Genomic DNA, 24,597 nt, shown 5'->3' with positions numbered 1-24,597 from the left:
TCTCACGGCAAATTCGGTGTTCCATGCATGGACTGAACACGTGGAGATTGACTACCATTTTGTCTGGGAATAAGTTCAACAAAAAACTTTAGAAGTTCGCTTCATCTCCAGTAAAGACTAGCTCGCTGATGGTCTCACTAAACCGATCGTGTCCGCAAGATTTGCCTTTCTATGCGACAAGCTCAACGTGTATTCATCCCCGCTGAACTTGAAGGGGCATATTACGGAGAAAATCACTACAAAAGATCACGGAGGAAAATCAAGTCTAATTGCACCTTAATTCACAGCCACAACATTATCTCTTTTCCATGTATATCTCCTTAATACATTTCTTTGTTTGTACATTCCTGTAAATCCAATTCTATAGACATTAGACAGCTGTAAACAAATCCTCAACAATTGTACAGTTAATGATATAAATATACATCATCTCTCCCTGTATTGCACACGAGAGTTTCCAGCATTCTTGTTTTCCTTTTATGCTCTTCACTTACATCTCTGCCAACTGCTTGGTTGGGTATTTCCTTGGCGGCCTTTGCCAAATTGGTCGAATCACGCCTTCGAGAGAGAGAGCGTGATCTTGTTGGGAGATGCTAACATTAAAGGTAAATAACCACTTCTTCAATTTAATTTATATTTATATTTAATATAATAAATAATTATAATTATGTAAATTGCTGACTCATCTAAGTTGACTCAGACTCGGTCTAGTCGGATCACATCGCACCCAAAATATACCTGAATGGGATGAGTTACTCCAGGCGAGTCTTGACTCGAATAAAGAAAATCAAGAACCAGATAGGAGCGTTTTAAGTATGTATGATTGGGCTAGGCCTTGTCTGCATGAGTTTTGGCTCATGTGCATCTTGCCAAAATGACGGCAGTGCTAGACCTGACCCAACCCTCTGATTGTGTACGGGGATGGCATGTGCCAACGTAGGCTCAACTAAAGCTGGGCAGAATCCGACCTGATCCGACGAATTTGACCCGATCTGAACTGAACTGAAGGCTTGGATCGGTGCAGATTGAGTAGGATCACTCAGATCCGATCGTACATCGGATCGAGTTTGGATCGTGGTCAATCCAGACCAATCCGATCTGAAATCTGAACGAACATTGACTCCTCTTTCTTTACCCGAAGGAGGTGCCACACCCACCCATCTCTCCTCCTTTCTTTCCCTCTTTCTCTGCTGATTTCCCTCCTCTCCTTCCTTCTCTCCTCCGTTCTCTCCTTCTTTCTCTCCCGGCTTTCCACATCTCATTCAAATCGGATCAAGTTAGCCCTGCTGGACTTGGTCCCGGATCGGATCGACTTCGGGTCAAGTTCTTGAAAAATCGGATCGAGTCAAGTTGGACTCAATCCGGTCTAACTCGACTCGATGCCCACCTCTAGGCTCAGCTGCACCAACACTATAAGGTGCAAGGCCTGAGACAAGGACATCAGGCCCCCGACCGAGCCAGGAAAAGATTGGTTGGGCCTGTGCCCAGCCCGGCGGCCCAACCCAAAAATAATCAAATCCATGTTTCCCACATGAATGTTCTTAATCCATCCATTGATTAAGTGGGGGCATGCACATGCCCAAAGAAATAGATATTTAGAAAAAGGAAACCAACGTTTACATGCAAGATTCATGTTTGGAGAACACATGCATGTATGAAAAGAAAAATGGATTGGGCGCCATACATGCCAACCTGTCCAACCACAACCTAATGCCAGGCCTGGTTAGCCAGGGCACCAGGCAGGTTGCCTGGACAATTGCTACCCCTACCCGTAATAGGCATAGAATGACACACTTGATATCATCAAGCCCCAATCCAATCTCTATCAATCAATGTTAGATCTTAGCAAAAACTCAAAGTGGGTCCATGATCCAGTGTTTGACAATGAACAAAAGGTAAACATGTGGAATGAACGGTATGCATGCAATACTACGCTTTTGATTCTTTGATGGTGTGGGGCCTGGAAAAGCCAACTGATGAAAAACCAATTGTGGTCCATATTTATGGGCCCTACACCCCATCATAAGTCAGAAGATGATGATCCGGTCTCATTTAGGGGGCGTTTGGATTGTAAGTTGCGTAGGATAAGCTAGCTTATCTTAGTTTCTACTTATTAAGAAGATAAGTATATTTCGCCTCTTTATGACTCTCTTTAGAAATTTATGAAAAGTAGAAAAACTAAAAAAATTAACTGAAGTGATTATGCATTTTTAAGTAAAAAAGTTACTTTATTATAAAAAGAAAATGGGGATTTGATTACGTGTTACCCGGATTACACCTTAGTAGGTGTTACCCTTACCGCGGGACCCACCTTAATGATGTGTTGAATATCCACACCGTTCATCCGTTTTTCCAGCTTAGTTTAGGACGTGTTACCAAAAATTAATCAGATCCGATTCTCAGGCAGACCACACCTAAGGAAATAGTGGTGACTGGACACCCGCCATTAAAAACTTCCTAAACCCCGCGGTAATATTTATTTTCCATCTAACCAAATGATAATGTCAACCAGACATATATTAAGGGAAAATATAAATATGAGCTTGATCAAAAACTTTTGTGGTATATAGAAAGCTTTTAATGGTCAGTTACAACTGTTTCCAGTGGTATGGTCTAATGAGACTTGGATATCCTCAGGCTCTGAAATCACTTCCTGAGATAATATGAAAAACACATATGGATGGCATAAATATATAAAAAATTCATAGTGGTGGACTCACACAGTAAGGGCAACACCATAGTTACGTTACCAAGGTGTTACCCAGTGGGGCTCACAGTGATAAATCTGCCTTAAATCCACACCGTCCAACCATTTTGAAAGCTCATTTTCGGCATTATCCCAATAATGAAGTTAGCTCAAATCTTGGGCGGATCATACCACAATAAACAGGCATGATTAAATCATCACTATTAAAATTTTTATGGATTCCACGGAAATGTTTATTTTTCATCCAACTATTGATAAGGTCACAAACACCTAAGAGACCAAACAAATACCACCTTGATCCAAACTTTTGTGACCCACAAAATGTTTTTAATAGCCAATCACCACTATTTACTGTACTACAGACTACAGTTAATCTGGGATTTGGAACTACCCTCAAATCCGCTCCAGGAAAACGATTTCATCTTCCTAGAAAAGAAAATTCGTGATATACCGATTAAGAAGAGTTAGAAGTGACATCTCTTCATATCGTGAGAAATTCACAAATTATCCGATATATGTGATTTCGCGACCCTTTTGTGACACGAAATGCCCTACCAGCTACAGGGAAGTCTTGGGGGCAACGTGACTGTTTTTAAAAAAAAAGAGGAATTACAGTACACGCCACCTGAGGCTTTGCACAGTATACATTAGATTTGAGTTCTGAAAAGTGGGGCCTTCGCGTAGATGATCCAGACCATTGATCAGTCAAGTCCTTGTATATATATATATATATAGGAAAATGCTCACCTGCGAACCAGTTCGTACGCACTACGTACGAACTTTTTTGAGAACCCATCATCCGTGATGTGGATCCAAAATCTGAACCGTTCATGTGAAGCAGAACCTCGTGAAACCCCCCCGGCCCAAGTTTTACTTTGATCTAACACTTTGATAAGCCATGAAAAATTAAAACAGTTTACTCCCTTGATTTGCATTTCTCTTTTCTATGGCCTACCAGAATTTTAGATCGGGGTGAAAATTTGCCATATGGGATGTCATGGGATTCCGCATCACATGGACCGTTCAGATTAGACACCCATGGCACGTGTGCAAAGGTGCGCACGTGCGTAGGTGCGCAGGGGAGCATGACTACATATATATATATATATATATATATATAGGGAAAAGGTACTAGGCGGTCGAGCTCATGGGAACTTCCCATGAGGTCGAGCTGTGTGGGCCCCACCGTGGTGGTTGTCGAAAATCAACACCGTGAATTTGATGGGTCCCCTTTAAATTATGGGATATCCCAAAAATCAACCGTATACTGATCTCAGGTGGGCCATACCATCTAAAAACATGTGAAGACATGCCTAAAACATATAAAAGAACTTTGTGGGGCCCACATGAAATTTTAATGCGTCTGAAACTTGGTCTTAACCCTCATCCAATTGGGACACACATAATGGATGGGATGGATTTGCGAACCACATCTCGGTAGACCCAAAAAATGATTATGAATTTTTTAATGGAGGGTAGCCGCTCTCAACTTCTGTATGTGGTGTGGCCCACAAAAGTAACGGATTGACTTGATTTTTGAAACCTAGACCCACCATGGAATGATGCATCTGACTGATGGGGTAGATTTTCGACAAGCATCACGGTGGGGCCCACACCGCTCGACCTCATAGGAAGTTCCCATGAGCTTGACCGCATAGTACCTTTTCCCATATATATATATATATATATATATATATATATCGTGCAGAAACCTCTGAGATTAGAAGATTATAGCCATCAGCACTGGGGGATCTTTTCAATTGAATGTGGACAGTTGCTGCGTCATTGAAGGATTATCATTGTACCAACAAGGATTGTTTTATTTTTATTTTTTTGTGCACACGCCATCCACGGTGGGACCTGCTGATTAGTTATCTGAATTACTGAACCATGGCCTACTTGTCTACAATGGAGTGCTCGTTATCAGTGAGATTTGCTGTCCCACACATCCTCTCTACACGAACGTTTACATACAGTGCAGTAAAGATTGCCATTCATCAAATGGGCCAGCCCTACATATGGTTGGTGAAGATCACCTCACTAAAAAAGTCATGCTGGTCCAATAATCAAGTGGACCAGTCATCCATTAAAAGAACGGGACCCACGCGATGTATTCTCGACATCCAACCCGTCTATCAGATGCACCGGCTCACGTTAACTTTAAAGCCCAAAAGTCAGCCCAAATGAAAACTCAGGTGGCCCACAGCACAGGGGGACAAGTTGAGAGGGCACTCCAACTGTTGATTTTTGTGGGATCCACCATATTGTTTTACTGAATCTAGGCCGTCCAGACCTTTCATCTGCACTAGATGAAGAGTCAGAACAAATTTCAAGATGTCATTCCCCTCAGGCGGACCTTGGTGAAATTCAAGTTTGGACGTCCCCTCCCAAATTGTTCCATGTGTTGTGACCCACCAGAGTTTTGGATCGAGATGATTTGCAGACCTCTGGATTAACCTGAGTCAACGCATCTGATGGACGAGTTGCATGTGATACATAGACCACGTGGTCCTCACTGGAGAGCACCTCGATCTAGTAAAAATAGCCAACGGTCAGCATTGAACAGATGCGTACGGCCCACCTGATGAATGGACTGGGACGATTCTCGGGTGGGAACGGCCTCAAGCACTGATCTGATGTCCCCACAAACTGGCCATGTTGGCACATGTTCTGTATGCAGTGCATACGGGGCATGTAATTAGTAAATTATACTAACCTAACCTTAATTATTACTCATAAAAGGTTAGCATAATCACAACTTCTATATTCTATATATATAAATAATGTGTGTGTGAGAGAGAGAGAGAGAGAGAGAGAGAGAGAGAGAGAGAGAGAGAGAGATGGGAAAGAGCAGGGTTCTTGTGGTAGGGGCACTGGATACATTGGGAAGAGGATCGTTAAGGCAAGCTTAGCCCTGGGACACGAGACATACGTGCTTCATTGGCCGGAGATCGGCCTCAACATCGAAAAGGTCCAGATGCTCTTATCATTCAAGGCTCAAGGGGCCCACCTCGTCCAAGGGTCCTTCTCCGATCACCAGAGCCTTGTGGACGCTGTGAAACGAGTCGAATATGTGCCATATCGGGCGTACATATCAGGAGCCTCCATATACTCCTGCAGCTAAAACTCGTAGACGCCATCAAAGAAGCCGGAAATATCAAGGTACGATCCAACCGGATCTGTGTTTGGTATGATGACCATGCATGCCTGTTACTACTCGTGGCGTTTTCACTTCATCAGCGGTTACAAAGCATCTATCTAATGGCCCAAGCCCAAAATGGGTCTAATTCTGCAAGACCAAGACCAAGCCCATAAAAGTTTTGACTGGACCAGGCCCGCCTCACCCAACCAGCCCAGCCCCAAATCCACATTTCTCACTTTTTTCTTAATTTCTACACACGCACTTACACCCACACACTCAATTTCACCCAAATCCATATTTCTCACTTGAATGTTCTTAGTTTATCTGACGCAGGGAAGGACGGTTGAGGTAGAGCACTGTCTTTCTCAAGGGATAACTATTCCGAATGCACGGAAATTCTCTCGACTCCTCATAGAAATACCTCAAATTTATGAGAAAATTAAAGAAGAAAAAATAGAAAATAATTTCTAGAAAATTCAGAATAATTTTATTGATGATGAAAAATGAGATTACAACTCTTTAAATAATGCTATGGACCCTATGGATAAGTTTCGGAATCATACTATAACTAAAACGTCTAGAAATCGCGACTTACTATAAATAATAAACTTACTATTTATAACCAGTTGTAGTTTCTACTAGACCTCATGGTTTTTGGCCAAAAATAGTAAGTGTCCTATTTGGCTCAACTATGCTATGCTCCTAATTATTCCGAGCACTTTTTATGTTAGACGTAGCTCATAAAGTCCAATGGATGAACAATTATAACTAAAACAAAACTTATTATGGATAGTAAAAATGAAATTAAAATAGGAATTCAACTATAGATCTGATGGTATCTTGCAAATTCTGCATGCGAAACCTAACGTAGTAGTGTTGGGTGGCTAAAGTAGCTCGTCCCACCCCAGAATCATATGTGTTACGTCGGACAGCTCATTCCAGTTTGCGAGATACGTCCGTTTCAAGTTTTGATATCTTTTGTCATCGACCGGGCCTTTTTTAATCCATCTTGGCCAAGAAAGTGTTCGTGACCCACTCTACATCACTATCCGATCAAGTGGGGTCACATATGTACAAAGAAACAAACACCTGAAAGAGCTAGATCAATGCTCTAGATTTCAAGATGCATGGGTTGCATAATCCAGGATTAAAATGGCAATATTTGTAGGTCAAGACATTTACGTATGAAGTCAGGTCGGGCCATAAATGGATGAGGCAATGCATGCAAGGCCCAAAGCCCCGGTCGGGCTTGTATGTGTGTAATTCGCTCTTTCAAGAATTTTAATTTTTAGCATATTTTCCACTAACGTGTTACTTGTGTAGGACATTCTTAGCAAGAAAAGATTGGGCCTACCATGATTATCATCCTACTTGAAAACTATCCTCATCCATTCATTTGGTGGGCCATACCTGTATGTTGAGTCTTGTCCATTGATTCCAAAGATGTAGCCCATCTGATGAGCGGTCCCCACCTGACCTTTGTGCCAGGTGATCTTCATCGTGTTTCCGACAGTTTAAAGTTAGGACGTCTGACGCGTTGTGTAGAATAAAAAGAAGAAGATGGCGGTAGGCCGTCGCTGTAGGAGATTACTTATAAATAAATCATGGACCCCACTTCGACCCAGGTTGAGCATTTTATAAGGTTAAAGAATTATATCATACACGCCTGGTTTCTTTTAAACCCGGGGAATTCCATCATTCCTATCCTGCCATATTCTTGTTTTTTCCTTCTACACGACTGTTGACAGCCATAAGGGGCCAAAAGGACATGGAGGGTGGTAGAAAGAAACGACTTAATAATGACATGGTATGATTGATGACACAGTCCTTCGTAGAATAGAATGATGGAACAAGATTTGTGACATGTCCTTAGTTGGGATAAGGCTTAGATGATGATTATGGACTATTAGGAGTGAGAGTTGTTTAATCAACGGTTTGGATCAATGAACCAAGTGCCTTACTATTAAAACTCCAGAAGGCGAGAAATTATTCCTATCAAGGAAAATAAAGATCAAAAAGCGAAAAATTTTGGAAATGCACGTAGCGTCGTTGCGCACGTTTTTTCACAATAATATAAAATTGGTAGACAGAATCTGAACAATCATTTCAAAATGGATTTATTGAATATTTCCTTTTGAAACGCTTACTAGATTCTGGTCGGTGATTCGTGCGCACCAAACTCCCAATGCGCACAGTGCGCACACTCTCGTCATGCCCCCACGCATCAGAGATGGGCAGTCAATCTGAAAATCCGAACCGTTAATCTTCTTGTGACTGCCATCGATGGAACAAGGTTCACAAATTATAGAATGATCTGAACCATCATGGGAAAATTTCTCACGTTGAATGTGGGTCCACTGACAACTTCAAGATCCATTGGTCAGTGTGGTTATTGCATCCAAATATAAATACCATAGATGATTATTTCTTCTATCCTTTTACTTTCTTGATAAAAATATATAAATAATAATAATAATAAAAAAAAAAACATGGAGCGTTTTCTGCCGTCGGAGTTTGGAATGGACCCAGCACGGATGGCCCATGCAATGGAACCCGGAAGAGTGACATTCGACGTAAAGATGGTGGTGAGGACGGCAATCCAAGATGCCGGCATGCCCTATTATAGAGAAAATCACTATAGAAGATCACGACGGCAAATCAAGTGTAATTGCACCTTGATTCACGACCACAACATTATCTCTTTTCCATGTATATCTCCTTAATACATTTCCTTGTTTGTACATTCCTGTAAATCCGATTTTATAGACATTAGATAGCTGTAAACAAATCCTCAACAATTGTACAGTTAATGATATAAATATACATAATCTCTCGCTGTATTGCACACGAGAGTTTCCAGCATTCTTGTTTTCCTTTCATGGTATCAAAGCCATAACTTGACCTCCGTTTCTTTTCCGCTCCACCAATATGGCCTCATCCCCTTCAAACTCGGTTACTCCCATAAACATCCATAGCCTCGTCACGGTTAAGCTCACCAAGGACAATTACCTTCTTTGGAAAACTCAGATCGTCCCCTACCTACGTGGTCAGCGCCTGTTTGGGTTCATTGATGGAACCATCTCTAGTCCTAGTCCCACCATTCCCAATCCTGAAGCAGCAACCTCCCAAACCGCTCCCACTGAAATACCAAATCCCAAATACATTACTTGGTATGATTAAGATCAGGTTGTGCTAAGTGCCTTGGTTTCCTCCTTATCCGAGAATATCCTAGCCCAAATGGTCGGCCTCTCAACTTCTAGAGAAGTCTGGGTTGCCCTTGAGAGAATGTTCGCCTCTCACTCTTCCGCTCACGCCATACAGACTCGACAATTTTTGGCCTTCACCAAGAAAGGAAACTTGTCAATTTCCGATTACTTTCAAAAAATGAAATCGTTCTCGAACAACTTGGTTGCCATCGGATAGCCCCTTCAACACCATGAATTTATAGCTTACCTTCTTGGTGGTCTCGATACTTCTTATGATGCTATTGTCACGTCCATTTTCACTCAAATTGACAAAATGACTTCGGAAGATATGTTTAACCATCTTCTTGCGTTTGAGTTATGCCTTGAGAGCAACAAACTGTCATTGACACCTCTGTTGGCTCGGTGAACATGGCCACCCGGAATGACTCCAGGTCGTGCTGTGGAAAACATCCACAACAACAACGCTCTTCTTCGCATCAGTTTCCAACTCCATCAACAGAGGAAGGAGACGTGGAAATAGAGGACGAGGTGGTCCGCCTCAAAACTACTCCTCCAACCCGAGACCACAATGTCAAGTCTGTGGAAGAAATGGCCACACAACCAACCAATGTTATTACAGGTTCGATCATGCCTACGAAGGCACTCCTCCTAATATGGCGGCTTATGTGGCATCTCCCTCACTACAACATGATACCAACTGGTATCCGGATACTGGCTCCACAAACCATCTCACCAACGACTTCTACAACTTGACTGTGCAATCAAAACCTTATCTTGGCAACGATCAGATTCATGTCGGCGATGGGGCAGGTTTACCTATAAAAAACATTGGTTCCACCACCCTTTCAACCCCCACAAATTCTTTTATTTTAAATAAGTTACTGCATGTACCTCAGATTAAGAAAAAATTGATTTCTGTGAGCCAGTTTACAAGTGATAATAATGTTTATCTTGAATTTCTCTCTTCTTCCTTTTTGGTGAAGGACAAGGCAACGGGGAGAGTTCTTCTGCACGGCAAACCTAAAGACGGGCTCTACATTTTTCCGACCTCCATGTCACCAACAAACCATCCTCAAACATACCTATCTCAACGGGCGCCTCTTGATGTCTGGCACTATTGGATGGGACATCCTTCCTATCAAACTGTCCACCATCTTGTTTCCAAGTTCTACCTACTTCGTCTAATAAAATTTCGGGTGTGTGTACGGCTTGTTAACAAGGAAAGAGCCATCGCCTTCCTTTTTCTAGTTTTCAATCCATTTCTAATCATCCTCTTGAATTAATTTTCTCAGATGTTTGGGGTCCTTCTCCTATTATGTTAGCCAATGGAAATAAATACTATGTTTCGTTTGTTGATCATTTTAGCAAATTTACATGGCTATTTCCACTCCCAAGTAAATCTAATGTCATGCAATTTTTTTGCTCATTTCAAACACTTGTTGAACGCCAATTTAATTGTAAGATTAAATCTGTGCAAATTGATTGGGGTGGAGAGTATCGCTCTCTTCACACCTATTTTGCAAATATTGACATTTAACACCGAATCACATGCCCTCATACATCCCAACAAAATGGGTCCGTTGAACGGAAACATCGTCACATCGTTGAAATGGGCCTCTCACTCTTATCCCATGGTCGTGTTCCTCACACCTATTGGGATGATGCTTTTTTCATGGCCACATATCTCATCAATCGACTTCCATCCACTCCTCTTAGCATTTCACCATTTGAAAAACTTTACAAACATGCTCCAGATTTTTTATCACTAAAAATATTTGGGTGTGCTTGTTTTCCTTTTCTTCGGCCATTCAATCGCCACAAACTTGACTTCAGATCAAAACGCTGCATTTTCATTGGCTATAGCAACTCACACCATGGGTTCAAGTGCCTTGATACTTCCATTGGCAAGGTATTTGTTTCCCAGCATGTGATCTTCGATGAAGGGTCATTCCCTTTTGCAAGCCCAGACGTAAACCTAGCTCGGCCTCATTCTAACCCACATACAGCTCTCCCGTTTTCTCTCTTCAGACACGCCATTACTCAAAGCCCACCTCTACCGCTGTCACCACAAACTGACCTGTCCCAAGCCACAAACTCATTTACCCCAACGACACCGTTTCCTAATACTCACCCTATATCATCATCTTCCTTGTTACCTCCTCCTCCTTCTCCAAACATTTCACCACCCAAAATAAATTCCTCTACTCCACCCAACGACTCCGCTCTCACCACCCAACCAGCCCAACCACCATCTGCTGCCAAAGAACTCCCTGCGCACCGTCCTCATCGAATGGTCACACGATCTCAGAAAAATATCGTGAAACCAAAGATGCTTACGGATGGAACAGTTCAGTATCTACTGCCACAAACATTTCTTGTTTCCGGTAAAGTTCCAGAATCGCCGACCTGTTATACAAAAGCTTCCAAACATAGTGAATGGCGTGCAGTCATGGATGAAGAATTCACTGTGCGAATGAGGAATGAAACATGGTCCTTAGTTCCTGCCAAACCTGGTCTCAATGTCATCGAGTCCATGTGGATTTTCAAATCCAAGCGCGAGTCCGATGGTTCTCTTGAATGAAGAAAGGCGAGATTGGTTGCCAAAGGCTATCACCAACAACAAGGAATTGACTTCGATGACACGTTCAGCCCCGTGGTAAAACCCACCACCATTCGGGTCATGCTAAGCTATGCTGTCTCAAACCAGTGGCCGATCCATCAAATTGATATAAAAAACGCATTCCTTCACAACAACTTAACTGAAGAGGTTTACATGCAACAACCTCTTGGCTATGTGCATCCCAGCTTCCCAAATCATATTTGTCGACTACACAAGGCCTTATACGGACTGAAACAGGCTCCACGAGCCTGGTACCATCGACTACAAGAGCATCTACTCTCTCTCGGCTTTGTGAAATCATGCTCCGATACATCTCTTTTCATTTGCAAACAGGGGTCCACTTCATTATTTCTCCTTGTATATGTCGACGATATACTGATCACTTGGTCGAGTCCACTGGCATCTCACAACTGATCACAAACCTGAGTCAATAATTTGCCGTAAAAGACCTTGGGCATCTAAAATATTTTCTGGGCGTTGAAGCACATCAACTAGCCGAAGGTCTTCTCCTTTCGCAAAGCCAGTACATCTACAATATTTTTCAACGGACAAAAATGCTAGATGCCAAACTTGTTTCTTCTCTAATGTCCTCTTCTCAGAAATTATCATTATTCTCGGGTGCTACTTATTCAGATCCTTCAAATTACCGCAGTGTAGTGGGGACATTACAATATTTTTCATTGACTCGGCCAGATATCTCTTTTACAATTAATAAGGTCTGTCAATTCATGCACAAACCCACCGAAGAACACTGGACAGTAATCAAAAGGATCCTTCGGTATCTAAAGTTTTCAATCAATTTTGGACTTCTTATTCGGCCAAGCACGTCCGCCCAGCTATCTATCTACTCTGATGCCGACTGGGTGGGTTGCCCGGATGATCGAAAGTCCACTTCGAGTTTCTGCATTTATTTGGTGCCAACTTAGTTCATGGAGCTCTAAGAAACAACCAACTATGGCACGTTCAAGCACTAAAGCCGAGTACCATGCGATTACTCATGCCACAGCCGAGTCACTTTGGATACAATCCTTGATGCATGAAATTGGTATTGTTTTAGCCCAACGTTCAATCCTATGGTGTGACAACATCGACGCTACATATCTCATGGCAAATCCGGTGTTCCATGCGCGAACTAAACACATGGAGATTGACTACCATTTTATCCAGGAAAAGGTTCAACAAAAAACTCTGGAAGTTCGCTTCATCTCCAGTAAAGACCAGCTCGCTGATGGTCTCACTAAACCGATCATGTCAGCAAGATTTGCCTTCCTACAAGACAAGCTCAACGTGAATTCCTCCCCGCTGAACTTGAAGGGGCATATTACGGAGAAAATCACTACAAAAGATCACGGAGGAAAATCAAGTCTAATTGCACCTTAATTCACAGCCACAACATTATCTCTTTTCCATGTATATCTCCTTAATACATTTCTTTGTTTGTACATTCCTGTAAATCCAATTCTATAGACATTAGACAGCTGTAAACAAATCCTCAACAATTGTACAGTTAATGATATAAATATACATCATCTCTCCCTGTATTGCACACGAGAGTTTCCAGCATTCTTGTTTTCCTTTTATGCTCTTCACTTACATCTCTGCCAACTGCTTGGTTGGGTATTTCCTTGGCGGCCTTTGCCAAATTGGTCGAATCACGCCTTCGAGAGAGAGAGCGTGATCTTGTTGGGAGATGCTAACATTAAAGGTAAATAACCACTTCTTCAATTTAATTTATATTTATATTTAATATAATAAATAATTATAATTATGTAAATTGCTGACTCATCTAAGTTGACTCAGACTCGGTCTAGTCGGATCACATCGCACCCAAAATATACCTGAATGGGATGAGTTACTCCAGGCGAGTCTTGACTCGAATAAAGAAAATCAAGAACCAGATAGGAGCGTTTTAAGTATGTATGATTGGGCTAGGCCTTGTCTGCATGAGTTTTGGCTCATGTGCATCTTGCCAAAATGACGGCAGTGCTAGACCTGACCCAACCCTCTGATTGTGTACGGGGATGGCATGTGCCAACGTAGGCTCAACTAAAGCTGGGCAGAATCCGACCTGATCCGACGAATTTGACCCGATCTGAACTGAACTGAAGGCTTGGATCGGTGCAGATTGAGTAGGATCACTCAGATCCGATCGTACATCGGATCGAGTTTGGATCGTGGTCAATCCAGACCAATCCGATCTGAAATCTGAACGAACATTGACTCCTCTTTCTTTACCCGAAGGAGGTGCCACACCCACCCATCTCTCCTCCTTTCTTTCCCTCTTTCTCTGCTGATTTCCCTCCTCTCCTTCCTTCTCTCCTCCGTTCTCTCCTTCTTTCTCTCCCGGTTTTCCACATCTCATTCAAATCGGATCAAGTTAGCCCTACTGGACTTGGTCCCGGATCGGATCGACTTCGGGTCAAGTTCTTGAAAAATCGAATCGAGTCAAGTTGGACTCAATCCGGTCTGACTCGACTCGATGCCCACCTCTAGGCTCAGCTGCACCAACACTATAAGGTGCAAGGCTTGAGACAAGGACATCAGGCCCCCGACTGAGCCAGGAAAAGATTGGTTGGGCCTGTGCCCAGCCCCGCGGCCCAACCCAAAAATAATCAAATCCATGTTTCCCACATGAATGTTCTTAATCCATCCATTGATTAAGTGGGGGCATGCACATGCCCAAAGAAATAGATATTTAGAAAAAGGAAACCAACGTTTACATGCAAGATTCATGTTTGGAGAACACATGCATGTATGAAAAGAAAAATGGATTGGGCGCCATACATGCCAACCTGTCCAACCACAACCTAATGCCAGGCCTGGTTAGCCAGGGCACCAGGCAGGTTGCCTGGACAATTGCTACCCCTACCCGTAATAGGCATAGAATGACACACTTGATATCATCAAGCCCCAATCCAATCTCTATCAATCAATGTTAGATCTTAGCAAAAACTCAAAGTGGGTCCATGATCCAGTGTTTGACAATGAACAAAAGGTAAACATGTGGAATGAACGGTATGCATGCAATACTACGCTTTTGATTCTTTGATGGTGTGGGGCCTGGAAAAGCCAACTGATGAAAAACCAATTGTGGTCCATATTTATGGGCCCTACACCCCATCATAAGTCAGAAGATGATGATCCGGTCTCATTTAGGGGGCGTTTGGATTGTAAGTTGCGTAGGATAAGCTAGCTTATCTTAGTTTCTACTTATTAAGAAGATAAGTATATTTCGCCTCTTTATGACTCTCTTTAGAAATTTATGAAAAGTAGAAAAACTAAAAAAATTAACTGAAGTGATTATGCATTTTTAAGTAAAAAAGTTACTTTATTATAACTTATCATAAACCAAACTTAGGCCCCATTTGTTAAATATGAAGTCTAAAGCCTGAATCTGGAATCTGAAATCCGAAGCCTGAATTTGAAATCTGAAGTAAAAAAACTTGTAAGTCACTTATCTACTGTTGCAAATAGAAAAAGTAACTTATTTGGTGGTTTCCAAACGGTCCCCATACATTCTTTGGATATGCTTGTTAAAAATAGGTGATCATTTCTTCCACTGCTTGGCTATCAAGACCAATAGACCTTGCCCTCAAATCAAGATCGACCAAGCTACGATGGCCTGTTTCAGTTGGCTATACCACAACCATAGTTGAATAGAAATATGCAATTGTTGGATTAACCACATTGTTCTTTTATGGCAGCCATTTATGTGGACGAGGACGATATTGCCACCTACACCATCAAAACAATAGACGATCCACATACATTGAACAAAACAGTCTACCTCCGGCAGCCAGAAAACATCCTCTCACAGAGGGAGGTAGTCAGTGTTGGACGTAGGCCGGTGGGGCCCACTAGTGAGCAATCACTAGTGGGTGGGTCCCACATATTTAGGCATCTTCCAGCCTTTCTCCTTTTCTGTTATATTTTAAATTCAAAATTGAATTTGATTTATGATAGGAGATAGGGATAAGACCGGATGATATGGTCTCATCCAAACTCCCTTCCTTTCCTATAAAAAGGCATGCGCTCTCTCTCGCATAATAAGATATACAAAATACTGAGAGTATACGGAGAGAGAAACATTGTGCACGAGAGTCTGTCCATCTTAGCTTGTCCTTGGGACGATCTGATCCATAGATCGCAATCCGGGACCACTATATACCGTAGGATCAGAGGTGTGAATAGTTCCATCTGCTCCAGTAGTAGATAGGCGGGCCGTTGGAGCATCGTTCTTCTGCTTTGTAAAGGTTCCAAACATCGTGTAGACCGTCAGATCTTGAGGGCTCACCTTCCGCGCTTCCTAACAGTGGTATCAGAGAAGTTTAACGGCGGATCTTCGATAATATTCATCTAAAAAGGTAAGTAACCCATCCTTTTTTTTGGATTGGAATCCATGTTTTACGAATGGTATCAAATCAGCATGTGTATGGTGGATTAATTTTTTGTATACACATATGCCATGTGCATGTAAGCCCGATTATGATGGACCAAGATGATTATGTAGATCTTTATGATTCCATACATCTTAATGTACTACATGTAATTGGTTTATGGAATGGTCCACATATTGTACCCCATGCGTGTACATCATATCCATCAATAGTTGTTTAATAGAAATACATCCACTAATAGTTGTTGTATTGAACTACACCACTTAAAGACATGCTCACCTACGCACCTTAACTCACGTGTCATTGGTGTCGAATCCGAATGGTCAATAAGATGTGGAATCCCATGAAACCTCAGGAGGTGAATTTTCACACTGATCTAAGATTCTAGTGGGCCATAACAAAAAGAAATTCAAATCGAGGGAAGAAAATGTTTGAATTTGTAATGGCCCACCAAAGTTTTGGTTCAAAGTAAAAATTGGTACCAGGGGATTTCATGAGGTTCTGCTTCATGTGGACCGTTCAGATTTATAAGACTCATGAGATGTGATGAGTTATTAAAAAAAAAAAAAAAAGGCTAATCTGCAATAGCTTATCTGCATTAGCTAATGTTGTACACGTGTTGTACACGTGTTATTTATAAGACTCATGAGATGCCAGATTAGCTAATGTTGTACACGTGTCTTCCCAGATTAGCTAATGTTGTACACGTATCTTCCCAGATTAGCTAATGTTGTACACGTGTTATTTAGCCACTGTACATTAGCTGCTGTACACATGTTGTACACGTGTTGGCTACCATACATGTGTAAGCTTCTGTACGTGCATTAGCTGTTGTACATGTTGTACACGTGTTGTACACATACAAGTTAACACGTGCTGTACATGAGCACCGTTGTACACGTGACCGTTAACACGTGCTGTACATGAGCACCGTTGTACACATACAAGTTAACACGTGCTGTACAAGTTAACACGTGTTGTACACATACAAGTTCACACGTGCTGTACATGTTGTACACGTGTTATACATGCTGTACATGTGTACACGTGTTGGTACCATACATGTGTTAGCCACTGTACATGTGTAAGCTGCTGTACGTGCATTAGCTGCTGTACATGTTGTACACGTGTTGTAAGCTAATGTAGATTACATACGTACATACATGTGTACACGTGTTGGCTAGATTACATTCATGTTGTACACGTTGTATGTGTTAGATTACATACATGTTGTACACATCTTGTATGCGCTTTATAATATCTTCTTCACTGATGATCTGTTGCTCATTAGTGAACGAAACGATCATCAGCCATGATGATCAATGTTGATGAAAGGATCCATCATCAACAATGATCATTATCGGTAATGATCGGATCCATCACTAATAGTCATGATCACAGGTGAAGATTGTACTCTCTTTATATCTAAGCACTTAATTTTTCCTTTCTGATGATGATGTTAATATGCATAAAAGTATTCGGCTTGATGTGTTTAGATCTAAGCCCCCTTATTTTTCATTGAAAAATACAGAAAAACTTAGTACTTAGGTACTCCCTATACACAAATAAAGGTTGTGCATAACCTGAGTGGGAGTTTATTCTCCTAAACCAAATGATGCATGCAACCATGTAATGGAAGGTTGCACGTTATATAAATTTATTCTTATAAAAACATTAAATCTCATCTTAATTAGAGAACTTGATTGTTCTACACCGCCCATTCGGGTATGTGGACTTTCAGATCTCATTAAGATGTGTTAACTGCTTTTATACTTTGAAATTTTATATAACACGTAGAAATGCTGATGATTAGTGTCAATACCTTAGATCATAGCTAAGTAGCGATACTCATGCAATGTAGAGATGGCCACCAAAGCGTTAATCGCTGAACAACTAAAATGACAACATTTCGACGGCAACAACTACGAAGACTGGTCCCGAGCAGTGCGATGCCTTCTAGATGAGGACGACATATCTCACACACTCGATGTAGTTCAAGAGGAACCCATCCTGGCTGAAAACGGAAATTTATAAGAACATAGGGTTGCGATGACTCGCTATAATAAGTGGCGAAAACAAAATCGTTCAGCCCGTAATGTCCTTCTTAGCACTATGCACAAAGAACTCATACCTACGTATGAAGTGCATGAAACCGCTAAGGGAATCTGGGAAGCACTAACAGATGCCTATGCACAGAAGTTAGATGCGAGAGTTAGGGCAATGGAATTGGAATTCCAGGAGTACAGGATGCCTGTCGGCTGTCCCATCAAAGATCATATTCGTAAGATGGAGCAAATGATAGGTGCCCTTAGGAATGTTAGGTGCAAATTGACTGAAAATCAGAAGATTATAACCATGCACCATTCCTTGCCTGAATCTTGGGCCCAAATCAAAAGAATTCTGAACCATACTGATTTAATCACTACGTTCAGAGACTTTTGTGGCCACTTGGTACGTGAGGTTGATATGAATGCAATTCAGCTAGGTTCGGCCAAGGCCTTTGTAGCAGAGACCCATAAGCGAAAAGCTAATAATAAACGGTTCAAAGCTCGCAAGAAGGCGAAGAAGAATAATTAAGAACAGAAGACCACAACACCTGCTCTAAATCTCAAGAAGGGGAATGGAAAGAAGAAGCAGAAAAAGATAAAAATAATCTACTTTGTCTGTGAAAATTTCGGCCATTATACTCGGCAGTGTGCCCACAAAAAGACGGTAATTTCTCAGTCACAAGATACTTTGTATGTAAGCGTTTGTTCTGAAATCCTTTCCGTTGATTCTATATCTAACGAGTGGATTTTGGATTCAGGCGCAACAAAGCACGTGACACAGAGTCGTCGAGGACTCGAGGAATTCCAGCCTGTAGCCAAAGGAAGTTACAAGCTGTACATGGGCAATAACGCTGTTAAAGACGTACTAGGGATTGGCGTTCTCCATCTCCGTACGCGCATAGGGCAAACAATAATCCTTCGTGATACTCTTTTTGCACCGGGGATGTGTCGGAATTTAATTTCTGTTTCTAGGTTATTATTTGATGGTTTTGATATTCGATTTTCTGGGACTAGAATTTCTTTGAGACAGAATAACCTCATCTTTGCATGGGAAAATTTAATTTCAGATTTATTTATTTTAGACGTAGATTGTGATAATGCCCATCTTGCTTTATCTACTATATCGAATAAAAATGTAGTATCTGAATCTCAAAAATGGCACGTAAGGTTAGGTCACATCGGAAAGGATCGTATGACAAGACTAGTACGTTCTGATCTGTTAGACTTCTTATCCAAAGTTGATTTGCCATTTTGTGAACATTGTGTGTCCGGAAAGACATCGAAGAAACCATTTTCCAAAGCGGCTAGGTCTAAGGGCACACTAGAGATAATCCATTCAGATATCTGTGGACCATTTAATGTACATGCCAGAAACGGATGTCAATACTTTGTCACTTTCATTGACGATTACTCGCGCTTGGATATGTGTATCTCATCTCACACAAATCTGAGGCTTTTGATTGTTTTCTTAAATATAAAGCTGAGGTGGAAAATCAGCTTGAGAAAAAGATTAAAACCCTTCGATCTGATAGAGGTGGCGAGTATACATCTGAAACGTTTAAATCATATTGTGAAAACGTTGGAATTGTTCGGCAGTACACAATGGCTTACACTCCACAACAAAACGGTGTTGCAGAGAGAAGGAATAAGACACTATTGGACATGGTTAGATTGATGATGGCACAAGTCAATCTCTCTACCATATTCTGGGGAGACGCACTGTTAACAGCCGTCTACGTCCTTAATAGAGTCCCATCCAAATCCATTCCTAGGACTCCATATGAGATGTGGTCTAGGAGGCCTCCTTCTTTAGCCCACCTACACCCTTGGGGATCATTGGCATATGTTTTGCTACCTACTTAATATAGATGTAAACTTGATAGTAAAACCATTGAATGCGTGTTCATTAGGTACCCTATGCATTCAAAGGGATACGTTCTAGTTTATGAGGACCATGAACGATGGATTGAGATAGAATCCCGAGACGTGACCTTCGTTGAAGATAGATACCCAAGCCGAATGAAGCAAAATGTTCCAATAGAACTTTTTGAAATACCCGATGTATCTCAGGAGAGTGGGAGTTCTGCTCCTCAAGATGAAGATGCTCCTATAGTTTATCAGGACAGTGGGAGGACATCTCAGTAGGCTCCTGAGTTACGTCGAAGCGAAAGAGGATTGATTCCCCGAAGATACTTCGATATTGAGGGGCAAACATTCTCTTGTGTTGCAGTTGATGATGATGAACCTGATTCATATCAGGATGCATTATTATCTTCTAACTCGGCCGATTGGGTAAATGCTATGGATGAAGAGATCGCCTCCATGGAGAAGAATAAAGTCTGGGAACTTGTTGATCTGCCTTCCAATCGCAAAGCGATAAGTAATAAATGGGTACTTAAGATCAAAAGAAAGGCAGATGATACAGTGGACAAGTATAAAGCACGATTAGTTGCTAAAGGTTTTACACAGCAAGAAGGCATTGATTACGAGGAGACCTTTTCACCTGTTGCAAAGTTCTCCTCAATCCGCGTGATCTTGTCCATTGTCGCAAGTTTAAACTTAAAGTTATATCAGATGGATGTAAAGATCGCATTTTTAAATGGTGACTTAGATGAAGAGATATACATGCAACAGCCCATGGGTTATGTGGACAAAAAACATCCAAAGAAAGTCTGCAAGTTGTTAAAATCTATCTATGGGCTGAAGCTATCTTCAAGACAGTGGTACATGAGGTTCCACTTGGCCATCACCACTTTTGGATTCACGATAAGTGAAGAAGATCATTGTGTATACATAAAACGGTCTGGAAGATCTTTTCTGATACTATCTCTATATGTAGACGATATCCTGTTAGCTGGTAATGACATGCAATTGTTAATATTGACTAAAGATTGGCTATTCTCGAACTTTGAGATGAAAGACCTCGGTGAAGCCAACTTTATTCTTGGGGTAAAAATCATCAGGGATCGCCCTAAGAAATTTTTAGGCTTGTCTCAAGCAACCTATATACAAAAGATCTTAGAGCGGTTCAGGATGGAAAATTCAAAAGCTATTGAAACCCCTATAGATAAAGCTACCAAGCTAGATAGGAAATCGTGTCCCCAGACTGAAGCTGAGAAATTGGCTATGTCTTCAGTACCTTATGCAAGTGCAATAGGGAGCTTAATGTATGCTATGCTTTGCATCAGACCGGATATTAGATATGCAGTTGGCATAGTCAGCCGTTATCAGAGTAACCCGGGACAGTCTCATTGGCAAGCCGTCAAACGTATATTCCGCTATCTTAGAGGAACAAAAGACCTAATGTTGTGTTATGAAGGAACAAGCCTCGAGCTCAAAGGATATTCATATGCTGCTTGGGGTAATGACGCCGACGATTGAAAGTCTACTTCAGGATATGTATTCTTACTCGGAGGAGGAGCTATCTCATGGTCGAGTAAGAAACAGACATCCACAGCTCTTTCATCTATAGAGGCCGAGTACATTGCATGTTGTGCTGCAGTTCAGGAGTGTGTATAGGTTCACAGATTTCTATTGAGTCTGGGTGTTGTACCGAGTGTTCGTCAGCCTATATCGCTGAAGATAGACAATACTTCTGCCATTGACTTGGCAAAGGACCCTAAACATCACCAGAAATCTAAGCACATAGAGATCAAGTATCATTACGTCCGTGATCAAGTGAGAGATAAGAAGGTCGCCCTCAGCTACATTCCTACTAAGGAAATGATGGCTGATCCCATGACGAAACCTATAACTAGAGATCTATTTCAGGTTCACGTCAAGCAGATGGGATTGAAGAAAACTTGACTGATGTACTTGTTTTGTAGTACCTTTGATCTTTCATTAATGAATATTATATTTCTTTTTATTCAGTATTGAAAACTAATATAACTAGGTGTGAAGATCATCAGCATTTACCTTAAAATCATGTAGGATTTCTATTTTTTGTCGGCAGGCCGGTCACCCACTCGTACGGGTTGACCAACCTTGAATGTACAAGAGAGGTACATTTAGGGCTATGTTTATACATTGAGGTATGAACTTTCCTTTATTGTGAATAATAAAGGATGAGGATATGAGTGAGTCGTATCCGCCTACAATCTTATAAAGATTGAAGATGAGACTGATAAAGTCGAATAACATAATCGCACCATTCCGTTACATGCGATCAATGTTATGGCCTGAAATTAAAGCCAGGTTATGAGGTTATGAGATGAGTCGTACCTTATGTAGAATGACCTGCGTATTGTAGACCCGACATTCACCTAGTATTGTCTACTTTACGACGTGGATTATAGCCACGTGCTGGGACCTATTACCTACAGATTGCTTTGATTCGATCTAATCATTGCAATGTGCGAGTAGCCAGTCCTGTAGGTGACTCTTTGTGTCCTTAGCTACCCTCCTCTTGTGTATATGAGGATGAGATTGAGTGTTGCTACTTTAGTGTACTATGACGAAAGGTCCTTGATTAGCCAGACTCAGTTACGCTAGGAAAGCAGCTTGATTAATTCCAAATTACACATCTGCATGGGGAAGATCCCGTGACAGCTACACCAAGTTTCTAGAACTATAAATACGCACTTGAAGACTTATCCGCAGGCAGTATCGAGTTGTTTTTATTAGACTTTTGCAAACAGTATTTTTCTTAAAAAGCATATATATATATATATATATATATATATATATATATATATATAAGTATTGCTTTGAATTGGTTTTATTCGAAGTTTGTGAAAAATCAAGTTTTCATAATAACTCGATAAGTTGGATAAGTGCGTATGTTGGCCGAGTACTCCAGGTCGGGAGTTAACTCCATCCGGTGTGGTCATGCGGACTAGGACAGGCATTGCAAAGCTTGGGTTATTGAGTACTAGTCAAGTGGTCACTTAGTACTTAAGCACCTGTGAGAAGATTATGGTGATCCAGCTGGTCCCACGCCTCTGATTCTTTTGATTGCGATCTTTGATCTTTGATTGTTATTGAGCGAGTTAAATGGACAAATTTATGTGCCTATCCCACAATGTGATTGAGTGGGAGATGTTGGACGTAGGCCGGTGGGGCCCACTGGTGAGCAATCACTAGTGGGTGGGTCCCACATATTTAGGCATCTTCCGGCCTTTCTCCTTTTCTGTTATATTTCAAATTCAAAATTGAATTTGATTTATGATAGGAGATAGGGATAAAACCGGATGATATGGTCTCATCCAAACTCCCTTCCTTTCCTATAAAAAGGCATGCGCTCTCTCTCGCATAATGAGATATACAAAATACTGAGAGTATACGGAGAGAGAAACATTGTGCACGAGAGTCTGTCCATCTTAGCTTGTCCTTGGGACGATCTGATCCATAGATCGCAATCCGGGACCACTATATACCGTAGGATCAGAGGTGTGAATAGTTCCATCTGCTCCAGTAGTAGATAGGCGGGCCGTTGGAGTACCGTTCTTCTGCTTTGTAAAGGTTCTAAACATCGTGTAGACCGTCAAATCTTGAGGGCTCACCTTCCGCGATTCCTAATAGTCAGGATATGGGAGAAGTACATTGGGAAAGAACTCAAGAAGTCCACTATATCTGCGGAGGATTTCCTTGCCACCATGAAAGGTATATATACATGCACACAAGCACTTTGCATTTTGAGTGGCATTGGAAAATGGAACTTCCAAACACGGCCTTAAGACGATATTGGCAAGAATTACTTGTTGCGCGCCAACAACAAGAATAGATCACTACTGCTAATTAACTAATTTTTCATTAGAACAAACACTTACGAATGAAACTAATAGAAAAGCCACCGTACTTTGGTGACTAAAGCAATGAAACATGTATGGTTTTATAGGTCTGGATTACGCGCAGCAAGTGGGGTTGACACATTACTACCATGTTTGCTATGAGGGTGGTCGCAAGAATTTTGAAATAGGTGAAGATGGAGTCGAGGCATCGGAGCAGAGGTTAATTACACTCGAGTGGATGAATTTCTCAAACGCTATTTGTAGAAAATCTGAAAGACCTAGGTTTTTTTCTATGGAATGACCATTAAGGGTCTCAAGCTTTGTGTGTTTGGGTTGTTAATAAGTATGTATCGTATGATTTAAGAAAGCTAATGGTGTTTATATGTTTTTACTTGCTTTGACATTTTCTTTCTTGTGTGTGTATGACTCTTCTGGGATTGGACTACAAGTCTCAGTTATTAGGACACGCAGATCTCAACAATGAGGCTGTATTTGGGTATATTAATGAAATGTATTGTGGAAATTCAGATTAATCAAGAAGAACAAGCTTGTTACAATATGAAAGCTAAGGAATGAAATGATGATTTGATCATTTCTACTATATATTATACTAATAATCGAAATTCAAGTTGATGGTGCATCCAAATTAATCTAATCAATATTGAATCTCGATTCAAACATTTCTACTATATATTATATTAAGAATCGAAATTCAAGTCGATAGTGCGTCCAAACTACTCTAATC

General features: G+C 41.3%; 1 pseudogene; it reads left to right on the top strand.

Moving 5' to 3' along the window:
- Positions 1 to 5,547: 5,547 nt before the first annotated feature.
- LOC131247955 (bifunctional pinoresinol-lariciresinol reductase 2-like) lies at positions 5,548 to 24,116 on the top strand (annotated as a pseudogene).
- The last annotated feature ends 481 nt before the right edge of the window (positions 24,117 to 24,597 follow it).

Source organism: Magnolia sinica, chromosome 6, assembly GCF_029962835.1.
Source record: "Magnolia sinica isolate HGM2019 chromosome 6, MsV1, whole genome shotgun sequence".
Taxonomy (NCBI): Eukaryota; Viridiplantae; Streptophyta; class Magnoliopsida; order Magnoliales; family Magnoliaceae; genus Magnolia; species Magnolia sinica.
The sequence above is the reverse complement of the archived record's forward strand: the minus strand, read 5'-3'. Positions and strand labels throughout refer to the sequence as shown.